Below are 26,790 nucleotides of genomic sequence, written 5' to 3' on the forward strand. Positions count from 1 at the left end.
CAAATGGAGGTCTTCTAGTTCAGATTTTGTCTCTCTAATTTATTTTTTATATTATGAGTTTTTTTAAAATTATGATTAAGGAGGTGAATAAACAACATATTTTTTAGTGAATGATAATTTGGTAATCTTTTAAATGCAGTACTATAAACAGAGCTCTTGTGTCTTACCCGCCCCCCCGGGCGTGGAGGATTATGCGGCTGTCATACAATTGTCTCCATTAGTGCAGGCTGTTAAAAAGCAAACTGAAGCATATTAAAAATTTTAAGAGTTTATTTGTGCAAAAATCAATTTGAATCGTAAGATTTCAGCCAGGACAAACAGTAACGATTCCTGGCAGTATTGAACAACCCTGTGGATGCAAAAGGTGTTCCCAAAGAGGGTACAAAAGATAATATCCTCTCAAGATCCAGAGTCTCTACCAAAGATAACCCAGGGGGGAAAAAAACCCTCAGTTCCACTGAGATCTGGCAATAGTTAGTAGGACCCTAGAAGCAAGTGGAGTGCAACCCACATTTGTCAGCTGTATCTAGTTGCAAATGGGAGGCAACATTTCTGTTTGGCCATATTTTGGGGGGCCCCCAACCTGATGGCTGACAAACCAAGTTCTCATGACAGAAAATGAGGCAAATAAGGTAATAGCTGTTCTGAGGAAGGATTAACAACCAATGGGCACTTGAGAGCAAACTGACCAGTCACAATGCAAAGATTTTTTTTCCCTGCCAATCTGAATTTGTAAAAGAATGATATGATGGGTGCCTGGGTGGCTCCATTGGTTAAGCTTCAGACCTCAGCTCAAGTCACGATCTCCTGGTTCTTGGGTTTGAGCCCCACTGTTGGGCTCTGTGGTGGCAGCTCAGAGCCTGGAGCCTGCTTCACATTCTGTGTCTCCTCTCTCTCTCTGCCCCTCCCCTGCTGGCGCTCTGTCTCTCTCTCAAAAATAAACATTAATAAAGATAAAGAAGGACATGAAATTTTACCTTCCTTTCTCGATCAGGCACCACAAATAGACATCTGGGAGAGCTGACTGGTAAGAATACTTACTCTTCTGCTGGCTTCTGCCAGTTTTCCAAGGATCCTGGCTGCAGGCTTTGGAGGGAGTGGGATGTCCTGGTCACCAGAACCTGTAGGGGAGGAAAAATAATTTTTCCTCTACTTTTACAGTGAGTACCTGGCTGAGACACCTTTATCTCTATGGCACCTCAAGACTTATCTAGGTTTAAGGTTCTCCACTGGCCACTGAATTTCAAGATAATGGTTGGTAAGGTTATCCTGCTTGTTCAGCCTTAAAATTTTGTTCACCTGAGGCCTCATACTAGACTCAGTTCAGTTTAAGTTGGATCCAGCCTGACTTCAGACCTAATCCGGTTTCGAAGAGAGGCCCAGTCCGTGAATGCACCTGGTCCGGTTTCCAGGTGGGACCCAGGCCGTCCCTGAACCCGGTCCAGTTTCCAAGTGGGACCCAGACCGTCCCTGGACCCGGTCCGGTTCCGAAGTGGGACCCAGACTGTCCCTGAACCAGGTCCGGTTTCCAAGTGGGACCCAGGCCGTTCCTAGAGCTCACCTGGTTTCCAAGTGGGACCCAGGCCGTCCCTGAACCCGGTCCGGTTTCCAAGTGGGACCCAGGCCGTCCCTGGATCCGGTCCAGTTTCCAAGTGGGACCCAGGCCGTCCCTGGACCCGGTCCAGTTTCCAAGTGGGACCCAGGCCGTTCCTAGAGCTCACCTGGTTTCCAAGTGGGACCCAGGCCGTCCCTGAACCCGGTCCGGTTTCCAAGTGGGACCCAGGCCGTCCCTGGACCCGGTCCGGTTTCCAAGTGGGACCCAGGCCGTCCCTGGACCAGGTCCGGTTTCCAAGTGGGACCCAGGCCGTTCCTAGAGCTCACCCGGTTCCCAGGTGGGACCCCGGCCCTACCCGGAGCCGGTCCGGTTTCCAAGTTTGATGCAGACTGGCTCCAGCTGGTTCTTTGACCTCCAAGTCTGAAGGATCCTGACAGAAGCTGTCCTAGAGGGACTTACCCTGTCCTCCAGAAACAGCAAGAACGCTGCACCTTCAAGGAGCTCAACAGGTACCTGTGTCCTGGGGCTCCTGGGGCTGTTGGGAGTCTCCTTCAGGTCTCTCTTCTGACCTGGAGCTGGTAAAAGATAAACTGAGGCGCGTTACAAATTTTAATAGTTTATTTGAGCAAAAATGGGTTCAAATCAGACAGCTTCCAATCTAGCCAATAGAAGAAGGGAGCTCCAAGGAGCTGCACAAACTGAAAGATTTTTATACGTGGAGGGCACGGGGAACCAGGAATTTATACCAAGCAGAAAGGCTTTGGCTCTGGCACGATCGCTTCCCCCCCCCCCCCCCCCCCCCCCCCCGCCCCCTGCTGATCCGGTAATTCCTGATTGACTGGTTTAAGAATGCATTCCTGGGAGAGCCTAAAGTGTAAGTAAGTGAAGTTTTGGTTTGGTTCCTTCCGGATAGCTCTTAGTTTCTACACAGGTATGAATGAGTGAGCAATGCTCAATATTCCTGCCTCCCCCCATCCCCTACCCCCCTCACCCCCACCATTTAATAGCCACAGTTTATGGTGTGTGGAATCTTGAAATTCCCCTAGTGCAGAGTGACCACCACCTCCAGCTTTGTCCTTCTCCATGCTATCTGGTTTATTCTGAATTCCCTCCTTTTCCAGTCTCGGTCGTAGTGGTCTGTTTTTTATTTTGTTTTGTTTTCATACATTTAACATTTACAGTGATCGTCCCTATTAATCTGTCTATTGCTGTTTTTCCCCCCATGATCTAAGATAAGAAACTTGAAACTCAGCACATTTGAAGAAATTTCCGTGAAGTGTGCGTCTTCACAACATGTCCAAATGGTCTTAAGTCTGGAAGGGTGAGACCCTCCCTACCCAATTCCTCCTCTTCAACTCCTTCTTAACTACTGTCTGTAGTTTTAGGATTGTTTGTGGACAAGAAAGTGGATCCAACAAGAGAGAATGTGGAGAGCGTCTCTTTCCTCTATACCCTTGTCCACTGTGGCTTATGAAACAGGAAGTAGAGTTATAGGCAGGTGTGTATTCAGTTTAGTTTCCCCCAGGAACACTGACAGCTGGTTCAAACAGAAATCTGAATTATTTGTAAGAGACTGTAGCAAAATATTTACTTTAGGAACTCTTGCCATTTTAGGCCAGAATCATTTATAGTGTCTATTATTTAGAGCTGCAGTTGGCTTTACTATCATTTATTCATTCGTAAATTGAGTCAGTGAGCCTTTAATTCTGCAGATACTGTAGGAATGAACCAGATTAGGTTATATTCTTAAGCAATTTAGAAGTCACAGTTAATTTGATAGACTTCACCATTGTACTTTTAAAATATTGCTTCCTCATTTGTGCTCCCCTATATAGTCTAGGAGAGGATGAATTCTGGAACACACAGCAGTGGCATAGAGGATGGCCTGTTACTGCTTCCCAAATTCTGGGGTATGCATGTGCCAGCACAGGTGCCTGTCACACAGTAGATGGTCTGTGTATAGTTATGTAATTGTTGTATAATTGTTAAACTGACTGCCTGAGTGAATATGATGATGCCATCAGCATGCTTGAAATCTTCTAAGGGCCTCATGTTGTGCAAACAATAAAGTCCCGTCTTTGACCTTCAAGCCCTGCTTATCTTTCAAACCTCCCTCATGTAGCCCCATCTGCACTGGTGGATTTTTTTTTTTTATTTACAAAATTTTTTTTCAATGTTTTGTTTTTGAGAGAGAGAGAGACAGACCATGAGTGGGGGAGGGACAGAGAGAGAGGGAGACACAGAATCTGAAGCAGGCTGCAGGCTCTGAAGTCATGAACCATGAGATCATCACCTGAGTTGAAGTTGGACGCTTAACTGACTGAGCCACCCAGGTGCCTCTGCACTGGTGTGTTTAAAATCTCTCCTATATGAGAACTTTTGCACATATTTTCCCTCTGTCTGGAATACTCTTTTCTCTGTCCTTCTTTGGGTCCCAGTTCAAATGTCTTGTTCTCAGAAAGGCCTTCACTGACTTCCCTATTTGACTTTTTTAAAGTTTATTTATTTTGACAGAGAGAGAGAGCATGCATGAGCTAGTGGGGGAGGGACAGAGAGAGGGAGAGAGAGGATCCCAAGCAGGCTTCATGCTGTCAGCGCAGAGCCCTACGAGCCCGAAGTGGGGCTCAAACCGTGAGATCATGACCTGAACTGAAATCAAGAGTCAGCTGCTTAACCTAGACTGAGCCACCCAGGTGCCCCTGACCTCCCTATTTAAGTAGGTTCCTCTACTATTCTCCATGTCAGAACCTTGTTTGTTGCTGGTGTCGCATTTACCTCAATTTTCAATAATTTAATATTTAATATAGTTTAAAAATATTATTTGCTTTTTTCCCCCAGACTGCTAGCTCAGGGCCTGCCTATTGTAGATACTACAGAGAGAGCAATACAGCGATAGGGCAATGCATAAGTAACCATGAAGTGAGAGTACTATGTGCCTTTTTCAAATGGTTGGAGTGAATATATGGGTAAAACCAATTTTTTTCTTTGCAGTATAGACCTCAGATTTTTCTCTAATCGTCTGGGGTTAAGTGTTCTGTAATCTTCTGAAGGGTTAACGAAATTTTTCTGAGTCTGTGGGTCACATATTTCTGGTTTCCTTTTTTTGTAGATAATCTCTCAGTTTTTATAGGCTTCACTTTGTAGAAGCAAACATAGTTACTTTGTTGTGGCAACCTGGACGGACTAAGACACCATGTTCTCATGTGCTGCACTGACATCTCCAGCCCCCATCATCTCTGGCCTAGACTATTCCTGCCCTCCTACATTTGCTCTTTCACATTGCAGCCAGAGTGAACTTTATAAATAAATCAGTTCTGTAGTCCTAGTTACTATCCTGGCCATGTTATGTACAGGCATGTGTGATGATATGTTCTCAAATCTCTCTGGGTCTCAGTTTCCTCAGTTTACTATCCAAAAAATAAGGATAGTAAAGCATCTATCTTATAGGCTTGTTACAAATTTTTTAAAAATATTTATTTATTTTTGAGAGAGAGAGAGAGACAGGATGTGAGTGGGGGAGGGCAGAGAGAGAGGGAGAGCCAGAATCCGAAGGAGGCTCCAGGATCTTAGCTGTTAGCACAGAACCTGAAGCAGGGCTTGAACTCACAGACTGTGGTATCATGACCTGAGCCAAAGTTGGACACATAACTGACTGCGCCACCCAGGCACCCCTCGGCTTGTTTAAATGATTAAGTGAGGGGCGCCTGGGTGGCGCAGTCTGTTAGGTGTCCAACTCTTGATCTCCGCTCAGGTCATGATCTTGCCATTCGTGAGTTCAAGCCCCACATCAGGCTCTGTGCTGATGATGTGGAGCCTACTTGGGGTTCTGTCTCTCTTTTTCTCTGACCTTCCCCCGTTTGCACTCTCTCTCTCAAAATAAATAAATAAACTTAAAAAAATAAATGATTAAATGAGTGCATATTTGTGAAACACAGTAGTCTAAGTACATAGCACTATATCTGAAGTTTTAAGATATAAGAAAACTCCCACTGCTTCTCATTACACTTAAGTAAAATCCAGACTCTTTACCATGAATCTCTAAGGCTCTACATTATCTTGTTTCCTGCCTCCCTCTTCACACTGGCTGCTTATGACTTCTCCTTGCTCACTCTTTAGCCACATGGACCTTTCTTCTGCCTTCTGGTTTTAAAACCTGCTTTTACCATAGCCTGGAATATTTTTCCTCCAGATCTGTGTTTACTTCTGTCCTTGCCAATTGAGATCTCTGTTAAAACATGGCCTCTTCTAAGAAACCTTTCCTGACCACCTTATCCTTCACACACCCCTAATTGTACTCTATCCCTGTATCGCTGTTGTTTTTTCCTTAACAGTTGCCATAATTATGTTGTAAATTGGTTTATTTACCTGTTTACTTCCTGTCCCCCAAACTCCTAAGATATCTCCATGATATCAAGCACTTTGTCTGTCTGGTTTACCTTTGTTTTCCCAGCATATAGAACAGTGCCTGGCACCTAGTAGGTGCTTCACCAATATTTGTCAGATGAATTGCCAAACAGTCTCATAAATGCACTTCTCCATATGGTAGAATTATTGCCATTTCATTATTCTTGGCTAATGCACGAAATCTATGGAATAAACTAATCTTCTTAAATTAACTATAAGCACTTAGCTGGGATTAAGCAAATTCTAAACTTACATGATTATAGTACAAGGAATTGCTTTGACCTCTCATAGTTGCATGTTTAAGGGATTTTTTTTTTTTTGTATCTTCAATGCCCTGAGTTAATTAAATAGGTCTGTAGTGTAATTTTTTTCAGTTGATACCACTTTTATTAAACCATTATGTAAAAATAGTATCTCTGGTCTTCCCTGATAGATGCGATTTAAGTTCCTTGGGATAGTTGAAGAAGATAAAGAAGAAAGGAAATAAGACTGGGGTGTTCTCTCAAGACTTAGAGCCTAACACACTTTGAGGAATGTAACTTCTGATTCATGTCACATTTTATCAGTTTGGTAAGAATGGGGAATAGTGATAGCCCACTGCAGCATTGCATACAAAATTATAGAGGAATATGGAGGAGGGAGACATTCATTCTGACTGGATGGGTCTTTGGACATAATAGTGGTGAGATTAATTAGAATAAATGAGATAATCATGAGTCCTCCACCTCAAATTCTACAGTGTGGCACTGAGATAGCAATATTAGCATCATGTATGTACTTGAAGGGCTTTCTACAGTGAACTCTGTATTTTTGGAAAAAATTCAATGCCTATAAATAATCATAATCTTTTAGAGTTTTGCTTTGGTTTTAGTTTCTTATTTCTATAGCTACACTTTGTGTTTTTTTAAATGTATTTATTTATTTATTTATTTATTTATTCATGTATGTATTTATTTATTTAGAGAAAGAGTGTGGGCAGGGGAGGGGCAGAGAGAGAGAATGCCAGGTAGGCTCCATGCTGTCAGCTCAGACCCCGACATGGGGCTCAATCCCACGAACTGCGAGATCATCACTTGAACCAAAATCAAGAGTCAGCCACGTAAACGACTGAGCCCCCCAGGTGGAATGAAACTCATCACTTGGTGGAAAATGAAAGGTAGAAATCTGATGGTTTGTTTTTAGGTAGTGTTACAATGTTCCTGCTTCAAATCCATTTCCTCAGATTGGTGTCATCATATTATCTTGCCATCAGAATGGCTGCATTAAAGCAGCTTTATCAATAGATCATACCCTCAAAATAAAGAGCAGGCACATTACCTCAATACAAGAGTAGTTGTTATACCATCTGCCCTTGCAGATATGCCTCCATGACATTCATGCCAATTAAATCAAGTGCATTAGAAGTCAGCAATGACTTAATTCCATGTCTGGCACATTAACAGCTGTGTGTTTACATATCAGTTATGAGAATAGGAGTACTAAACTATAGAAGTAATCTAGGTGGCACTTTCTAAACAACGTAGATCAATTTAAAGTGGATTCACTGTAGCAAGTTATGTATAGTGGAATAGTAACATCAAACCTGTAATTAATGTCCACAAAAGGAGCGGTACATGACAAGAGTAAAATATCTAGATTGAATTATTAAAATTCTTCAGATGAATCAATTCAGTTAACATTTATTTGAGTGCCTACTGTGTATTAGGCATTGGGGGTAGAGCAGTGAACAAAACAGACAACAAATTTCCCCACCTTTATGGAGCTCTCCTTTCTGCTAGAGGCTCAGTTAAAACACTGAGAGTTAAATTTGTCGTGTGTTAGAAAGTGATAAGTTCTAGGAAGAAACATAATGCAGGAAAGGAGATTTCACTTCTGTCAGCAAATTCTGATGGTTTTATTTGTAAAATATATTCAGAATCCAAGCACTTTTGCCACTTCCACCTGCTCAGGCCAACCCACTAAGATTATATCAAGGGCAGAATAATGCAGTAGCCTCCAGATTGATCACTCTGTTTTAACGTGGCCCTTCACAGTTTATTGTTAATACAGCTTCCAGAATCATCCTGCTAAAAAGAAAACTTAGATAATTTATGTCCTCTAAACTCTCCAATGGTCACCCAAAGTAAATGGTCAAGTCTTTATAATGCTATCAAATCTCTGAATTATCTGGCCTTTGCTTTCTCTTTAGGTTCATCTCTTCTTAATCTTTCCTCTTCTCCAGCCCTCCTGGACTACATGCTGTTCCTTGAATACTGCATCTCCTGCTTTAGGGCCTGTGTTGTTGCTGTCTCTCTGCCTAGAAATCATTGTATTTATTCTTTTTCTTTGGATCTCATGATTCTCAAGTCACCTCTGGTCCTTACAGGAAACAGTCCATTCAAATTGGGTAATTTGAAGAGAGTTTTGCGGATATATGAGCAGGGTGTGGGAAAAGCGCTGAGTGCAGTGCCATCGAGAACCAGGGGTGAGGTGAGGGCACTGAGTTATCAGGACATAGACATGGTGAGGCTATGTGAACAGGGCTGCCAAGGCCTTTGGTGGGAAGATGCAGCTAGCCTGGGGGGACCCCTCAGGGAGGGAGGTGGAGGAATAACTACCCTGACCTCACTGCTCAGCATTGGAACCCACTGGAAGCCAGTGGATAAGGCAGCCTTGTTAGCTTTCTGGCAACACAGTAAACAACAATATCCTTTTTCATCTCTCATACTAGGAAAGATGAAAAGATCAACAATATATAGTTTGTCAAACAAAACAAAGCAAAACAGAACTTCTTCTGCAAAGAAGATTATAGGGGCTTCTCTGTGTGCGTTTGTGTTTGCACCCTCCACTCCCTCCACCTGTTGTGATTTTTTATGGATGGGCCACATGGTGATTTAAGATGCGTTTAGCATCTGGTAGTTTTGGATCAGCCTATTTAATTCAGACATTCTTTATCCTCTATTGTCCTCCCCTCTCAACAAGCCTATTAGGTGCCAAGAACTATGTTAGAAGTTGTTGGGAAGACAGGCTTGTTTTGGAAGAACTTACGATGTAGTTAGGGACATAGGACAAACCCATGATAGTGAGCAAATCAAGATGATAGATGGTTATGCATGTGGTAGGATAGAGTTCCAAAGATGGCTGTCATTGAGGACTTGGTGCAGTGGGGAGTTTCTTTGGAGGGGACAGTGTAGGGGAGCTGTACTGTGAAGTTCCGTGGGGGAGAAAGGAAAGCCTTCTAGGTGACCAGACTAAGCACAAACGTGATATTTGGAGTCCAGATATCTGGTGCACTGGCCAGAACAAATATTACCCAGTAAGCAAGATGGAACCAGAGATGATCTCAAATCTCATTAGGGGAAAATGTTATAGAGCAGGTCACTGGGGAATGAGGTAGGTTTACTTTTTCATTTGTTGCCCTAACAAATCTGGAAGAAACATCATGGAAGAAATAAGAAAAATTCCCAATGTTGACTTTCTTGATTAACAGAATCTTTAAAGGTGACCAAGTGAATCTAATAATTTTTGTTAGTTTTTCTAACTGCTGAAATGCAAAAAAGATGTGGACTTAGAATCGAAATAATGAGATTGGTGGATTTACATAAATTAATATGGTTATAGGAATTTAATTGATTCAAACACCTTCCTGAGACTGAATAGTTAATTAACTGATAGCTAAAATAAAAATAGAAATTCACAGTATCACTGCACTCAGGGATATGGAAACAATTGTGATGTATTACAAGGGTGGGATTTTTAAATAAGTCTTTACAGGGGTGCCTGGGTGGCTCAGTCAGTTAAGCGTCCGACTTCAGCTTAGGTCATGGTCTCACACTTCATGAGTTCGAGCCCCGCATCAGGCTCTGTGCTGACAGCTCAGAGCCTGGAGCCTTGGGTTCTATGTCTCCCTCTCTCTCTGCCCCTCCCTGCTCATGCTCATGCTCTGTCTCAAAAAGAAGTAAAAACATTACAAAAAAAATTAAATAAGTCTTTACAAATAATTGTCTGTAAACAATTGCTTTGTAAACAATTGACCATTGACCAAATGCATTAATATCGTATGTTATTCATGTAAAGTAAGTTCTCTACTTTTCTGTGTTTTGTGTTCTCAGGGTTTCTTTCTATAAAGAAATTTCAGTGCCCTTACTTTGTGCTTTCTTAAATTTCTTTTTGGCTGAATTCAAAATGCTTCTTTTTTTCCATCTGTGCCATTAGTTGATTTATCAAGTCTACCAGCCTGTGTTTCGAAGAAAGAATGAAGTTTACAAACTGGGGGTTAACCCCATCACAATCTCCAACAAATGCAGAGGGTGGAAAGAAAAGAACCTTTGTTTAGAGCCTTCTACCAAGTCCTTTTATATGTGTAAATTTACTGCTATTCTTTATATGTGTGATCTTAACTGCTATTCATAGCAACCTAGATGGAGAGTTAATATATCATCTCCATTTTAAAATGTGAGGAAACTGAGGCTCATAGAGGATAATTGACTAATGTCAGACAGTTTTGAAGTGATAGATCTGGGGTCTGGACCAGGGACCATCCAGTTCTTTATCCCAAATCTCACTATCTTATTTTAATATAATCTAACTTTGCTGAATTAATTCTTAGAAGCTCACAACACTTTTTTTTTTTAAATGTTTCTTTATTTTGAGAGAGAGGGAGAGCAGGGGAGGGGCAGAGAGAGAGAGAGAGAGAGAGACAGAGAGAGAGAAAACGCCAAGCAGGCTCTGCACTGTCAGTGCAGCTCCAACATGCGGCTCCGTCTCCAAAACTGTGATATCATGACCTGAGCCGAAATCAAGAGTTGGCTGCTTAACCCAGGTACTTCATACAACACTTTTTATTAGAATGTCACAAATACTTCATAGACAATGATGCCTCTTATCTCAAGGAATACTAAAGCCATGCAAAACTATGGAACTACATATATTTCCTACTCTCAGACTCAGAAAGGAATTAGGGCTAATGCCTAGGTTTTCTGAAATCATCTAGAAAGTCAGAAGGAAATGACAGAATACAATAAGGGGAAATTCACCTTCTTCCATTCTTTTTCTCAATTTCTTTTTCCTTTGAGAGCCTCAATTTTTTTTTTCGTTATGATTAATAAGCTTATCAGCTTCTGTGTATGTTACAAATTTTTGATATGGGAAGCGTGAAGCAGGCAAAGGAGAGTTTCAACTTTCCCTGGGAAGAGATTTATTCTGGTCAGCCAGTGAATCAAGTCTCTAAATCTTTTCATGTTTGAGTACTGAGTGCCTGGTCTGAGCTGACCATAGTGCAAAGGTTCTGGAAGATACGAGGGAAGATAAAGATATGGCCCCTGCCCTCAAGTTGTTTCATGCTAGGTAAGGCTTAAGACAATGCACATGAACATCCTCAAGTTTTTTGTATGTGTTTAGAAACATGGTATTATAAAAAACAAAAACAACGTCAAGTGTTACTAGAGAAGAAAGGGAAATAAATGGGATGGTATAGGATGGTGAGGTTTTTTCTCTGTTTTTCTTTTTTCTCTTTATAACTTTTAAAAAAATAGTAAAATATATCAAGTAAACCATAGGTAAAGCATAAGCATGTAGCTTAATGAATTACTATAAAACAATATTCACGTGAAAACTACCCAGATCAAGAAATATGTACAACATACCTCTTTCTTATCAAAGCCCTTTTCCTGCTCCAGAGGAGATCCTTACCATGATCTTTGTAGTTAGCATCTCCTTGCTTAATTTTACTTTATAGTGTTATCTATGAAGAATGCATTACCAAATACTATGAAGGCTTATTTACTTCTTTTAACCCACTTTTGAGCTTTATATAAATGAAATCGTACAGTAAGTACTCTTATGTGTATGTTTTCTTTCAACAGTATGTTTCTGAGATTCAACTATGATGATGTGTACCATGGTTCATTAATTTTCATTGCTGTATAATATTCCACAATCTTTTGTGCTGTTGATGGGCACTTTAAAAGATTTTGGAGTTATTATGAATAACGATGTTATAGAACATTCTTGTATGTGTATTTGAGCCCAGAGTGCACATTTTTGTTGTGTATGTATCTAGGGGTTTATCTCTAGGTCATAGGATATTTGTATTATCAACTTTATTAACAGTGCTGTTATTTTCCAGTTGTATTAATTGATACTGTCATCAGCAATGTTTGGCAGTTTTCATTCATCAGCATCCTTATAAACACTTGACATTAAATTAAAAAAAAATTTAGCCATTCCATTGTCAAGTTAGTCATATCATGTTGTGGATTCAATTTACATTTCCAAGGTTACATAATGAGGTAGGGGTGTTTTCCAATATTTAGTTTTATTCATTTGGATTTTCTCTTTTTGTACAGTGCTCTTTTAAGGCTTTTGTGCATTTTTAAGCAGGTTGTCTTTTTCTTATTGATTTATAAAAGTTTTTTTTTATATAATATGAATCTTATATTTGTTGATTATAGTTGCTACAATTAGTGTTTTCCCTCATCCCATGGCTTGCCTTTCACTTACTTAAGGCATCTTTATTTAATTTATTTATTTTTATTTATTTATTTATTTATTTATTTATTTATTTATTTATTTATTTAATATATGAAATTTACTGTCAAATTGGTTTCCATACTACACCCAGTGCTCATCCCAAAAGGTGCACTTAAGGCCTCTTTAGATGAACAGAGTTCGTAATTGAATACAGTAGGATTTACTAAGATTTTTGGTTCTCTTTTTTCTTTTTCTTTAAATTCTTTTGTTATTTCTGTCCTTTGTATAATAATTTTCTATCCACAATCATAAGGATATTCTGCTATATTATTTTCTGAAAGCATTATTATTTTGCCTTTTACACTTAGGTCTGTAACAGATTTGAAATCAATTTTTGTGTGGTGTGAGATGGGGTCCAATTTTATTTTTTTCCATATGTTGAATTGTCCAAACACTATTTATGGAAAACATGGTCCCATTCTCACTGCTCTGAAGTGGTACTTTTGTCATAAAGTGTTTATTTATATATGAGGGTCTGTTTCTATTCTCTCTGTTCTATGTTGATTTGGGTATTCTTCCGTCAATGTAACGATCCCTTCATTACCTTAGCTTTATGTCAAGTGTTGATATCCAGCAGAACAAATCTTCCCACACCTTGTTCTTTCCTTTTTGGAATGTCTAGAATATAGATTATTCGTAGACTTTAGCTTTTCCATTTAAATCTTAGAATCAGCCTGTCAGAACACACACACACAGACACAGACACAGGCACACACATACATACACAGAAACTGTTGGTATTTTGATTGAGGTTGTGTTGAGCCTATAGATCATTTTGAAAATTAAATCTATACAACATTGATCCTTCTAAGCTATGAACATAGTAGATAATCTCTATTTCTTTAGGTTTTTCATTTTGTTCAGCAAAGTTTCATAGTTTCTTCCATAGAGATTTGCATATCTCTCGTTAGTTTTATTCCTTAGGTACTTGATATTTTTTGTTGCTTTTTCAATGATATTAAAATTTTTTTGTAATGTTTTATTTTATTTTTGAGAGAGAGAGAGACTGAGTACAAGTGGGGGAAGGGCAGAGAGAGAGGGAGACACAGAATCTGAAATAGGTTCCAGGCTCTGAGCTGTCAGCACAGAGCCCCATGCGGGGCTCGAACCCACAAACTGTGAGATTATGACCTGAGTCGAAGTCGGATACTTAACCAACTGAGCCACCCAGGTGCCCCTACTTTTTCAATGATATTTAAAAAATTGTTTTAAATAAATATTTTTAGCAAACTATGACATCTAAAAAGAAAAGTGCCCCAAACACAAGTAATGCAACTGAACGATCACAAAAATATACCCTGGTTACCATTACTTGGATCAAGAAACAGAACATTACCCATACCCCAAAAGCCATCCACATGCCCTTTCCAGTTAGATCTTCTCTCTTCCGCAAAGTTATCTGCTAATCTGATTTCTGACACCGTAGGTTAGATTTGCACATTTTTGAATTTTATGTAAATAGAAGTATACAGTATACATACTTTTTTGCTTGGCTTTGCCTCAACAATATATTTGTGATATTCATCCATGTTCTTGCATGTAGCAATAGTTTCTCTTTGCTTGTAGTTCAGACTTACCCTACCTAATAACGGTTCAGCTAACAACTCTTCATTACAATAGGCTCATGAAAATTTATTCCACTTTTTTTGAATAACTCCGTTTTATTCAGCATAATGACTTTTTCAACCCCTGGCATACTAAATGAATATGCTCTGGGGAGTGGAGTGTTGTTTTAACATTATAATTTCAGCCAGATACATTCACCCAAATTTTCAAACAATTGTTCATACTCAAAAAATGTCATGTGGAACAAATTCTAATTGTGTGCTATATCTGCATGAACGCAAAATGTGTTATTTTTTTGGCACACCATGACTACTCACTCATACTGCTGTGTGAATGTTGTATTTCTACTTGCTTTCAAGAGATCTCATGTTTAGCCTTTATTTTCTTCTGTGTTTTATTGTGCTATTATTTTGTTTATAGGTGCAGTTTGAGTGTAAAATCCCATCCTCCCCCCTACAATTTAAAAAGTTGTTATAAAAAATGGTACAGAAAGAAGAAAAAGAATGAATACAATTAACTTTATATCACATTACATTTTATTTTATTTTTATTTATTTTTTTTTAATTTTACAATTTATGTTTTTTTTTTGTTTTTTGTTTTTTTTTTATTTTTTAATATATGAAATTTACTGTCAAATTGGTTTCCATACAACACCCAGTGCTCATCCCAAAAGGTGCCCTCCTCAATACACATCACCCACCCTGCCCTCCCTCCCACCCCCCATCAACCCTCAGTTTGTTCTCAGTTTTTAACAGTCTCTTATGCTTTGGCTCTCTCCCACTCTAACCTCTTTTTTTTTTTTTTCTTTCCTTCCTTCCCCTCCCCCATGGGTTTCTGTTACGTTTCTCAGGATCCACATAAGAGTGAAACCATATGGTATCTGTCTTTCTCTGTATGGCTTATTTCACTTAGCATCACACTCTCCAGTTCCATCCATGTTGCTACAAAAGGCCATATTTCATTTTTTCTCATTGCCACGTAGTATTCCATTGTGTATATAAACCACAATTTCTTTATCCATTCATCAGTTGATGGACATTTAGGCTCTTTCCATAATTTGGCTATTGTTGAGAGTGCCGCTATAAACATTGGGGTACAGGTGCCCCTATGCATCAGTACTCCTGTATCCCTTGGATAAATTCCTAGCAGTGCTATTGCTGGGTCATAGGGTAGGTCTATTTTTAATTTTCTGAGGAACCTCCACACTGCTTTCCAGAGCGGCTGCACCAATTTGCATTCCCACCAACAGTGCAAGAGGGTTCCTGTTTCTCCACATCCTCTCCAGCATCTATAGTCTCCTGATTTCTTCATTTTGGCCACTCTGACTGGCGTGAGGTGGTATCTGAGTGTGGTTTTGATTTGTATTTCCCTGATAAGGAGCGACGTTGAGCATCTTTTCATGTGCCTGTTGGCCATCCGGATGTCTTCTTTAGAGAAGTGTCTATTCATGTTTTCTGCCCATTTCTTCACTGGGTTATTTGTTTTTCGGGTGTGGAGTTTGATGAGCTCTTTATAGATTTTGGATACTAGCCCTTTGTCCGATGTGTCATTTGCAAATATCTTTTCCCATTCCGTTGGCTGCCTTTTAGTTTTGTTGGTTGTTTCCTTTGCTGTGCAGAAGCTTTTTATCTTCATAAGGTCCCAGTAATTCACTTTTGCTTTTAATTCCCTTGCCTTTGGGGATGTGCCGAGTAAGAGATTGCTACGGCTGAGGTCAGAGAGGTCTTTTCCTGCTTTCTCCTCTAAGGTTTTGATGGTTTCCTGTCTCACATTCAGGTCCTTTATCCATTTTGAGTTTATTTTTGTGAATGGTGTGAGAAAGTGGTCTAGTTTCAGCCTTCTGCATGTTGCTGTCCAGTTCTCCCAGCACCATTTGTTAAAGAGACTGTCTTTTTTCCATTGGATGTTCTTTCCTGCTTTGTCAAAGATGAGTTGGCCATACGTTTGTGGGTCTAGTTCTGGGGTTTCTATTCTATTCCATTGGTCTATGTGTCTGTTTTTATGCCAATACCATGCTGTCTTGATGATGACAGCTTTGTAATAGAGGCTAAATTCTGGGATTGTGATGCCTCCTGCTTTGGTCTTCTTCTTCAAAATTACTTTGGCTATTCGGGGCCTTTTGTGGTTCCATATGAATTTTAGGATTGCTTGTTCTAGTTTCGAGAAGAATGCTGGTGCAATTTTGATTGGGATTGCATTGAATGTGTAGATAGCTTTGGGTAGTATTGACATTTTGACAATATTTATTCTTCCAATCCATGAGCATGGAATGTCTTTCCATTTCTTTATATCTTCTTCAATTACCTGCATAAGCTTTCTATAGTTTTCAGCATACAGATCTTTTACATCTTTGGTTAGATTTATTCCTAGGTATTTTATGCTTCTTGGTGCAATTGTGAATGGGATCAGTTTCTTCATTTGTCTTTCTGTTGCTTCATTGTTAGTGTATAAGAATGCAACTGATTTCTGTACATTGATTTTGTATCCTGCAACTTTGCTGAATTCATGTATCAGTTCTAGCAGACTTTTGGTGGAGTCTATCGGATTTTCCATGTATAATATCATGTCATCTGCAAAAAGCGAAAGCTTGACTTCATCTTTGCCAATTTTGATGCCTTTGATTTCCTTTTGTTGTCTGATTGCTGATGCTAGAACTTCCAGCACTATATTGAACAACAGCGGTGATAGTGGGCATCCCTGTCGTGTTCCTGATCTCAGGGAAAAAGCTCTCAGTTTTTCCCCGTTGAGGATGATGTTAGCTGTGGGCTTTTCATAAATGGCCTTTATGATCTTTAAGTATGTTCCTTCTATCCCGACTTTCTCAAGGGTTTTTATTAAGAAAGGGTGCTGGATTTTGTCAAAGGCCTTTTCTGCATCGATTGACAGGATCATATGGTTCTTCTCTTTTTTTTTGTTAATGTGATGTATCACGTTGATCGATTTGCGAATGTTGAACCAGCCCTGCATCCCAGGAATGAATCCCACTTGATCATGGTGAATAATTCTTTTTATATGCTGTTGAATTCGATTTGCTAGTATCTTATTAAGAATTTTTGCATCCATATTCATCAGGGATATTGGCCTGTAGTTCTCTTTTTTTACTGGGTCTCTGTCTGGTTTAGGAATCAAAGTAATACTGGCTTCATAGAATGAGTCTGGAAGTTTTCCTTCCCTTTCTATTTCTTGGAATAGCTTGAGAAGGATAGGTATTATCTCTGCTTTAAATGTCTGGTAGAACTCCCCTGGGAAGCCATCTGGTCCTGGACTCTTATTTGTTGGGAGATTTTTGATAACCGATTCAATTTCTTCGCTGGTTATGGGTCTGTTCAAGCTTTCTATTTCCTCCTGATTGAGTTTTGGAAGAGTGTGGGTGTTTAGAAATTTGTCCATTTCTTCCAGGTTGTCCAATTTGCTGGCATATAATTTTTCATAGTATTCCCTGATAATTGCTTGTATCTCTGAGGGATTGGTTGTAATCATTCCATTTTCATTCATGATTTTATCTATTTGGGTCATCTCCCTTTTCTTTTTGAGAAGCCTGGCTAGAGGTTTGTCAATTTTGTTTATTTTTTCAAAAAACCAACTCTTGGTTTCGTTGATCTGCTCTACAGTTTTTTTAGATTCTATATTGTTTATTTCTGCTCTGATCTTTATTATTTCTCTTCTTCTGCTGGGTTTAGGCTGCCTTTGCTGTTCTGCTTCTATTTCCTTTAGGTGTGCTGTTAGGTTTTGTATTGGGGATTTTTCTTGTTTCTTGAGATAGGCCTGGATTGCAATGTATTTTCCTCTCAGGACTGCCTTCGCTGCATCCCAAAGCGTTTGGATTGTTGTATTTTCATTTTCGTTTGTTTCCATATATATTTTAATTTCTTCTCTAATTGCCTGGTTGACCCACTCATTCGTTAGTAGGGTGTTCTTTAACCTCCATGCTTTTGGAGGTTTTCCAGACTTTTTCCTGTGGTTGATTTCAAGCTTCATAGCATTGTGGTCTGAAAGTATGCATGGTATAATTTCAATTCTTGTATACTTATGAAGGGCTGTTTTGTGACCCAGTATATGATCTATCTTGGAGAATGTTCCATGTGCACTCGAGAAGAAAGTATATTCTGTTGGTTTGGGATGCAGAGTTCTAAATATATCTGTCAAGTCCATCTGATCCAATGAATCATTCAGGGCCCTTGTTTCTTTATTGACTGTGTGTCTAGATGATCTATCCATTTCTGTAAGTGGGGTGTTAAAGTCCCCTGCAATGACCACATTCTTATCAATAAGGTTGCTTATGTTTATGAGTAATTGTTTTATATATCTGGGGGCTCGGGTATTTGGCGCATAGACATTTATAATAGTTAGCTCTTCCTGGTGGATAGACCCTGTGATTATTATATAATGCCCTTCTTCATCTCTTGTTACAGCCTTTAATTTAAAGTCTAGTTTGTCTGATATAAGTATGGCTACTCCAGCTTTCTTTTGGCTTCCAGGAGCATGATAAATAGTTCTCCATCCCCTCACTCTCAATCTAAAGGTGTCCTCAGATCTAAAATGAGTCTCTTGTAGACAGCAAATAGATGGGTCTTGTTTTTTTATCCATTCTGATACCCTATGTCTTTTAGTTGGCGCATTTAATCCATTTACATTCAGTGTTATTATAGAAAGATATGGGTTTAGAGTCATTGTGATGCCTGTATGTTTTATGTTTGTAGTGATGTCTCTGGTACTTTGTCTCACAGGATCCCCCTTAGGATCTCTTGTAGGGCTGGTTTCGTGGTGACAAATTCCTTCAGTTTTTGTTTGTTTGGGAAGACCTTTATCTCTCCTTCTATTCTAAATGACAGACTTGCTGGATAAAGGATTCTCGGCTGCATATTTTTTCTGTTTAGCACACTGTAGATATCGTGCCAAGCCTTTCTGGCCTGCCAAGTTTCAAAGGAGAGATCAGTCACGAGTCTTATAGGTCCCCCTTTATATGTGAGGGCACGTTTATCCCTTGCTGCTTTCAGAATTTTCTCTTTATCCTTGTATTTTGCCAGTTTCACTATGATATGTCGTGCAGAAGATCGATTCAAGTTACGTCTGAAAGGAGTTCTCTGTGCCTCTTGGATTTCAATGCCTTTTTCCTTCCCCAGTTCAGGGAAGTTCTCATCTATAATTTGTTCAAGTACCCCTTCAGCACCTTTCCCTCTCTCTTCCTCCTCTGGGATACCAATTATGCGTATATTATTTTTTTTTAGTGTATCACTTAGTTCTCTAATTTTCCCCTCATACTCCTGGATTTTTTTATCTCTCTTTCTTTCAGCTTCCTCTTTCTCCATAACTTTATCTTCTAGTTCACCTATTCTCTCCTCTGCCTCTTCAAGCCGAGCCATTGTGGTTTCCATTTTGTTTTGCATTTCGTTTAAAGCGTTTTTCAACTCCTCGTGACTGTTCCTTAGTCCCTCGATCTTTATGGCAAGAGATTCTCTGCTGTCCTGTGTACTGTTTTCAAGCCCAGCGATTAATTTTATGACTATTATTCTAAATTCACTTTCTGTTATATTATTTAAATCCTTTTTGATCAGTTCATTAGCTGTTGTTATTTCCTGGAGATTCTTCTGAGGGGAATTCTTCCGTTTGGTCATTTTGGAGAGTCCCTGGCGTGGTGAGGACCTGCAGTGCACTTCCCCTGTGCTGTGGTGTATAACTGGAGTTAGTGGGCGGGGCCGCAGTCCGACCCGATGTCTGCCCCCAGCCCACTGCTGGGGCCACAGTCAGACTGGTGTGTGCCTTCTTTTCCCCTCTCCTAGGGGTGGGATTCACTGTGGGGTGGCGTGTCCCGTCTGGGCTACTTGCACACTGCCAGGCTTGTGTTGCTGGGGATCTGGCGTATTAGCTGGGGTGGGTAGGCAAGGTGCACGGGGGCTGGAGGGGCAGGCTTAGCTCGCTTCTCCTTAGGTGATCCACTTCAGGAGGAGCCCTGTGGCAGCGGGAGGGAGTCAGATCCGCTGCCGGAGGTTTGGCTCCGCAGAAGCACAGAGTTGGGTGTTTGCGCGGAGCGAGCAAGTTCCCTGGCAGGAACTGGTTCCCTTTGGGATTTTGGCTGGGGGATGGGCGGGGGAGATGGCGCTGGCGCCTTTGTTCCCCGCCAAGCTGAGCTCTGCCGTCCGGGGGCTCAGCAGCTCTCCCTCCCTTTGTCCTCCAGCCTTCCCGCTTTCCGAGCAGAGCTGTTAACTTATGACCTCCCAGACGCTAAGTCGCGCTTGCTGTCGGAACACAGTCTGTCCGGCCCCTCCGCTTTTGCCAGCCCGACTCGGGGGCTCTGCTTGGCCGGCGAGCCGCCCCTCCGCCCCGGCTCCCTCCCGCCAGTCCGTGGAGCGCGCACCGCCTCGCCGCCCTTCCTACCCTCTTCCGTGGGCCTCTAGTCTGCGCTTGACTCCTGAGACTCCCTTCTGCTAATCCTCTGGCGGTTTTCTGGGTTCTTTAGGCAGGTGTAGGTGGAATCTAAGTGATCGGCCGGACGCGCTGTGAGCCCCGCGTCCTCCTACGCCGCCATCTTCCTGATCTCACATTACATTTTACATGCAGACAATTTGCTTTTAAATTATTGGTCATTGGGGCACCTGGATGGTTCAGTCAATTGAGCATCTCTTAATTTTGGCTCAGGTCATGATCCCAGGGTCATGAGATTGAGCCCTGTGTTGGGCTCTGTGTTGACAGAGCAGAGCCCACTTGGGATTCTCCCTCTCCCTCCCTCTCTCTGCCACTCTCCTGCTTGTGCTGGCTCTCTCTCAAAACAAGTAAACATTAAAAAAATTGAAAATATTGGTTATTACTTTTATAAATATGTTTTCTTTATTCATTTGATATATTTTCTATCTATAAATATTATTTGAATCTTTATGGTTGGAATAAAATGCATCAGTTTTTTAAAATTACAACTAATAAAAATATTTTTCTTTGAATGTTTTTGATTTAGTAGCTATGATAGTGTATTTATAATAATAAATGTGTATTTAGTCTTCTTCCATTGTTCTTGGCCTATAGCTCCTAAAGCCCTTGGAATTTCCTAAGTAATGGAAGCCATAAAGGTGTCTTTTGTTATGTTAATGAGGTGACTTTGGGACCTCTTCTAAGGATGGGCTGGTTGCCGTGAGAACCACCCAGGTGATTGGAGCGTTGGAACTTTCAGTTCATCCCTCTGACCTCTGGGGAGCAGGGAGGGGTTGATTTGATGGCCAATAGCCAATTATTTAGTTGATCATGACTCTGTAATGAAGCCTCCATAAAAATCCCAAAGGACAGGGTGTGGAGAACTTTAAGGCTGGTGAATATGTGGAAATTGGGGGAGAAAGGCTTGTCTGGAGAAGGCATGGACAACTCAGTACTCTTTCCCCATACCTTGTTCTGTGCATCTCTCTCATCTGGAATTCAGGATAGAATTCCATTCTGAATTTTATCCTTTTATAGCAAACTGGTAATCTGGTAAGTAAAAAGCTTCTTCTCTGAGTTCTGTGAGCCACTCTAGCACATTAATGGAACCCAAAGAGCAGGTCGTTGGAACCTCCAATCTATATCCAGTGTGGTGCAGAAGGATTGTGGTAACCTGGACATACAACTGGTGTCTGAAGGTGATGTGTGTGTGTGTGTGTGTGTGTGTGTGTGTGTGTAGTCTTGTAGGACTGACCCTTAAACCTGTGAGATCTGACGCGATCTCCAGGTAGGTAGTGTCGCAATTGAGTTGAATTGTAGAACACCCAGCTGGTGTCTGAGAATGGCAAAACTCCCTTCCACACTTTGGAATTGGTGAGCAGAGTCAATAGTGGCAGTGTTTTCAGGAAGGAATTAGAGGATTCAGCAAAGGATGGGTATACTTTATTGTATGATTATACCACAAGTTATTTACCCATTCTGTTGTTGATAAGTATTTTTGACTGTTTTTCTATTTCTGGTATTTAAGAACAATGCTTCTAGAAATATCCTATAAAAGATGTTTGGTGTACATATACTCATGTTTCTATTGGGTACAAACTTAGGAGTCATTTTTCTCAGTCACATGTATATGTGCAACTTTAATAGATAATGCCAAAGAGTTTTCAAAACTGCTTGTGCCAAATTGCATTACTACAACCAGTGTATGAGAATTATGGTTGCTCCAATCTTTGCAAACACTAGTTACCGTCAGTCTTTTAAGTTTTATCCATTTCTGTAGAGTCATGATACTCCATTGTTGTTTTAACTTGCACTTCCCTGATTATTAAAAAGTTGAGCACCTTTTCATATGTCTATTGGCCGTTTGGTATTCTGTTTTGTGATGTATTTGAGTCTTTTGCCATTTGTCTGGCATATATATTAACTTGTAGGCATTTCTTATGCATTCTAGATACTGGCCCTTTGTCTGTTATGATGTTGCAAGTATGTGCTCTTATCACATGACCTGTCTTTTCACTCTATTAGTGCATCTTTTGATAAACAGAAATGGTTAATTTTATTGAATTCTAGTGTATCAATCTTCACTTTATGGCTAGTGTTTTTTGTGTTGTTAAATAAATCTTTGCCTACTTCAAGGTCACAAAGTTGTTTTCTGTGTTGTCTTTGGGATGCTTGATTGTCTCACCTTTCATGGTTAGATCTACAATCCACCTGGAATTGATTTTTTTGTATGATGTGAAGTAAGGGTCAAGTTTCATTGTTTTCCATATGGATATCCAATTGACTCAGCATCATTTTTTGAAAATATAACCCTTTCCCACTGCTCTACAGTGGCAGATTTGTCATAAATCAAGTGACCATATATGCATTTTTTTATTCTGGGCTCTTTACACCTCCATATATCTATTTATTATTTTATCAGTAGCACACTGGCTTAATTTCAATAACTTTATAATAAGCCTTGATAATTGGTAGAGTGAATCCTCCAACTTTGTCTTCTTTACGCTTGTCTTGGTTGTTCTTTGTTGCATTTTATAAAAACTTGAGTGTCAGGTTGTCAGCTCTCTCTCTCTCTCTCTCACACACACACACACACACACACACAGAGTTGGACTTTTGATTGAGATTGCACTGAAAATATAGTTTAATTTGAAGAGAATTAATATGGTACATCCTTTCATTTATTTGAACGTTTAATTTCTTTCAATAGTATATTATCATTTTTTATAAAAGTTTTGTATATGTTTTATTAGATTTATTTCTAAATATTTGACCTGTAGATGCTGTTATACATGATATTGTTTCAAAAACTTCATTTTCCAGTTGTTTGATGCTGGCATAAGGAAATATAACTGATTTTGGTTTGATAGCCAGTGACCTTGCTAAATTCACTTTTTAATTCTAAGAAATTATTTGTAGATTCTTTTGAATTCTCTACATTCTCAGTCATATTGTCTGTGAATAATGACAGCTTTATTTCTTTGAAATTTCCCTTATTCCAAGGGTGTAGGTTTTCTACGGCTTAGAGCAGAGGGTGGTTTAACAACTTCCCTGACCTTGTTGGGCCTTGAACTCTACTTTTGTCTCTCTAGCCCCTCTGTGGGGGCTGCTGTTCATTGTGCAGCTCAGCCTCTCAGCTACCCCTTCCAGTTAAAATGTTAACAGGTAGGAGCAGCCCACTTTCTCTGGGTTCTCTCCCTTTTGGCCTGGTTATTCCTCATGCTCTTGTTAGCTCTTTGATGCTTTTAAGAATCTGTTTTGAAAACATTTCATCCAGCATTTCCCAATTTGTCTTCAGGGGAAATATTGGTATTGATTACCATGTCTGCTATTATTAAAAGCAATGGTTCATTAGGTGTCTTTCTGAGCTAGCCTTGGGAAAGAAAGGGTGCTGAGCCTGAAAACTAAATTATGATGTTTGTTTAGGAGGAGACGGGTGAGTCATGGGTGCAGGGGGCTGACAGAGCCAGGTCAGAATGACCTGCTGGCTTTGGCTGTGCTCTGAGATTGCAGTGATCATGGACAAAGACAAAATTGTAGAACTCTGTGTACTGGGGAATGGACGGGTGTAAGGACTACTCCCAGGTGCACATAGAAAGTTCTTTCCTATCTGTGCCAAACACAGTGATTGGTGTTTACCCAGAGCTGCTGCTTTCTCAAGCATCCATTTTTATTTTCAATTCTTGGGACTATAATGGCATGTGGGAATCAGTTCAAGGAAGTAAATTGAGTTCTAAATTGATTAGTTCAGACAAGTAGGTGTGGTCATGGCAGAGAAAGCCTTTTACATGTTCAGGCACCAGAGATGCCATTTTTTGAGTAGGTTTATTTGTTGTAAAGCATTTTCGAAGTCAAATCCACAAATATTAGCATATAGAAATATATCTGTTCTGTAGAAATTTACTTGAAATGGTATTTATTACACTGAATCTGAACTATAGTAATTCTAGGCTGGATTTTCCCTGTATAATACGTTATTCCAGTGAGATTCCATCTGAAAACTGATATAAATCCTTGAGGTGAGGAGTCTGTCCTAGAAGAGGGCTGCACCTGGGTTGTACACTGTTACTGAGCTTTCCTGAAATGTTGTTTCTCCCTTTGCCATATACTTTTGCCTGCTGGAATAATGTACTATTTCATTAGGACACATTACCTCTTAGAAAAAATTCCATACACACACACACAAAAGATAAAATCTATCCTTCACTGGTTATAGAGCTGAAGGATCAGCAATCAATTTAAATTTTCACATAAAAATGGCTTAAGGCCTCTGGGAGTCTCTGGTTCCAACATTCATCCAGCTTTAGTTGATTCAGGGACACTGGAATGCCAGGAGTCAGCTTTTTCTATTTCTTTGTTCTTTAAGAGTCTGGGACCTTATATGTTCTTCATTAGCTGTTATGAAAACATAGTTGTTTACTACATCAGCATTTCCCATAAGGTGGTGTTTTGCAATGTTATTTGAGGCAGAATTTTAAGAAAAATATTTTTAATAAAACTTACCTATTCTAAAGTAAGAAACAGTCTGGCTTGGGTTACACTAATCCCACAGACAAAAATATCTGGATGAACTGCCACAGCTAATATTTTTAAAGTGAGATCCAAGCTGGGGCACCTGGGTGGTTCAGTTGGTTAAGCGTCGGACTTTGCCTCAGGTCATAATCTCACAGTTTGTGAGTTCAGGCTGCATTGGGCTCTGTGCTGACATCTCAGAGCCTGGAGCCTGCTTCAGATTCTGTGTCTCCCTTTTTCTCTGCCCCTCCCCTACTCTCGCTCTGTCTCTCTCTCTCTCTCAAAAAAAAGTAAACATTAAAAAAAAGTGAGGTCCAATTTGAAGTCTGTCCATCCTTTTAGGACTCTTGACTAGAACCTACCCTTTGTACCTAAATATTGGAAAGGAATCATTAATCAATAGTTATCAATGCAATAAAAAATAGTACATCCAGAATACAGAAAAAATCCTTTCAGATCATAAGAGCAATTTTAATTAAACTGTCAGGTATAAGTTGCAGGTATACCGCAGCAGCAACAATTTAAAAAGCCACAAAGCACCCAGACACTTAACTTGTAAAAGTATCCCGTTCCCTTCCCCCACAAAAATTACTGAAATGGACAAAACCCTGAATGAGGTTGATCTTGTGCACAGCACTGTTGACTGAGAGAGACCCCTCTGTTTTATGTGGTGGTGAATACACATAAATAACACTGGAGCACAGAAGAAAACAGAATGCACTTATATTTCTAATTGGTTTCAAAGTGTTTAACATGTTGTGGGCTTGAAAAACAATGATTGTGCAGCCACATTTTATGCTCTTGGCTTGATATTTCAGTATAAGTTGAAAAATCCTGGATATTTGTTTTGTTTGCTATTACTACTTGCAGAGAGTATTCCCAAATACAGGTTTTTGGCAAAGAAAACTGGACTGATGTTATCAGAAGGGAGAGAGACAAGATTGTCACATTAAAGTGACTTAAGTGGCAATCAAAACAATAAAAAGCACTGGCATAGAACCTTGAAAATCAAACTTTAGAGAAATGTGAATAAGGCACAAAGTAGTGGTGAAAAATCCTAAATTACAGTTTTTTTGGAATAACACTATGTGCAATGTCAAAATATGACAAACATTACTGCTGTCCTACTTTGAGATACCTTGAGGCAGTACTTTGGGATAGCATTCATTTTAATTGAAACCAAGTTTTTAAGGTTTATATCCCCTGTAATGTATGGAGACATACTTCTTCAACACATGAATAAATTAGCTCCATTTGAAAGGAAAGAAAAGGGGGGAAGACAAGGATTAGATATTCAGGTACTAAGTAAGGAAAATAAGGAAACAACAGCTCCAAGACCCATATAAGTACCGATAGTTTTCAGGATTATAAACCATTACTTCAGACACTTAGACAACTAACTAGTATTTCCATTACTTCACACTGCCATCCAACTGTTTCTTGGCTAGTCCTGGGCAAAGTGAAATTTGGGCACCCAAATTCTTCCATCACCATGAAATTCCCACTTGCGTGAAGGATGACTTACTACGTAAGATTGGAACAGGGGTGAGGAGGCTGGAGGGACTGTTCTCTGACAGTTCCTGGGGATAGATGACCAAGGCATAGTTCTTCAAAATTTCCATCTTGCGGAGGGTTGGGGGGAGCCAAATAATGTTAGCAATAATTGTAAACACATGATACTGGTCACTCACTACAAAAGAGGTTTGTACAAAATTGAGATGTGATATAGAGAAGGAGTAGGATAGAGGGTAGGGCCAGGGAAGGAATAGGGAGAGCCCAGAAAGTGCTGCCCTTGAGTTAAATACCTAAGGATGAGTGGGAGTTCAGCAGGCAAAGAGGT

At 40.0% G+C, this 26,790-nt stretch overlaps 1 protein-coding gene across 4 annotated transcripts in view; it reads left to right on the top strand.

Annotated features, from left to right (window-relative positions):
• Positions 1-1,569: 1,569 nt before the first annotated feature.
• NXPH1 (neurexophilin 1) overlaps positions 1,570-26,790 on the top strand; it is a 627,612-nt gene continuing 602,391 nt past the window's right edge. For all 4 annotated transcript variants that reach the window (XR_006211339.1, XR_006211338.1, XM_042967193.1 and 1 more), the window contains exon 1: positions 1,570-2,064. The gene's annotated coding sequence lies outside the window, so the exon portion shown is untranslated. The remainder of the gene's footprint in view (positions 2,065-26,790) is intronic.

Source organism: Panthera tigris, chromosome A2, assembly GCF_018350195.1.
Source record: "Panthera tigris isolate Pti1 chromosome A2, P.tigris_Pti1_mat1.1, whole genome shotgun sequence".
Lineage (NCBI taxonomy): Eukaryota > Metazoa > Chordata > Mammalia > Carnivora > Felidae > Panthera > Panthera tigris.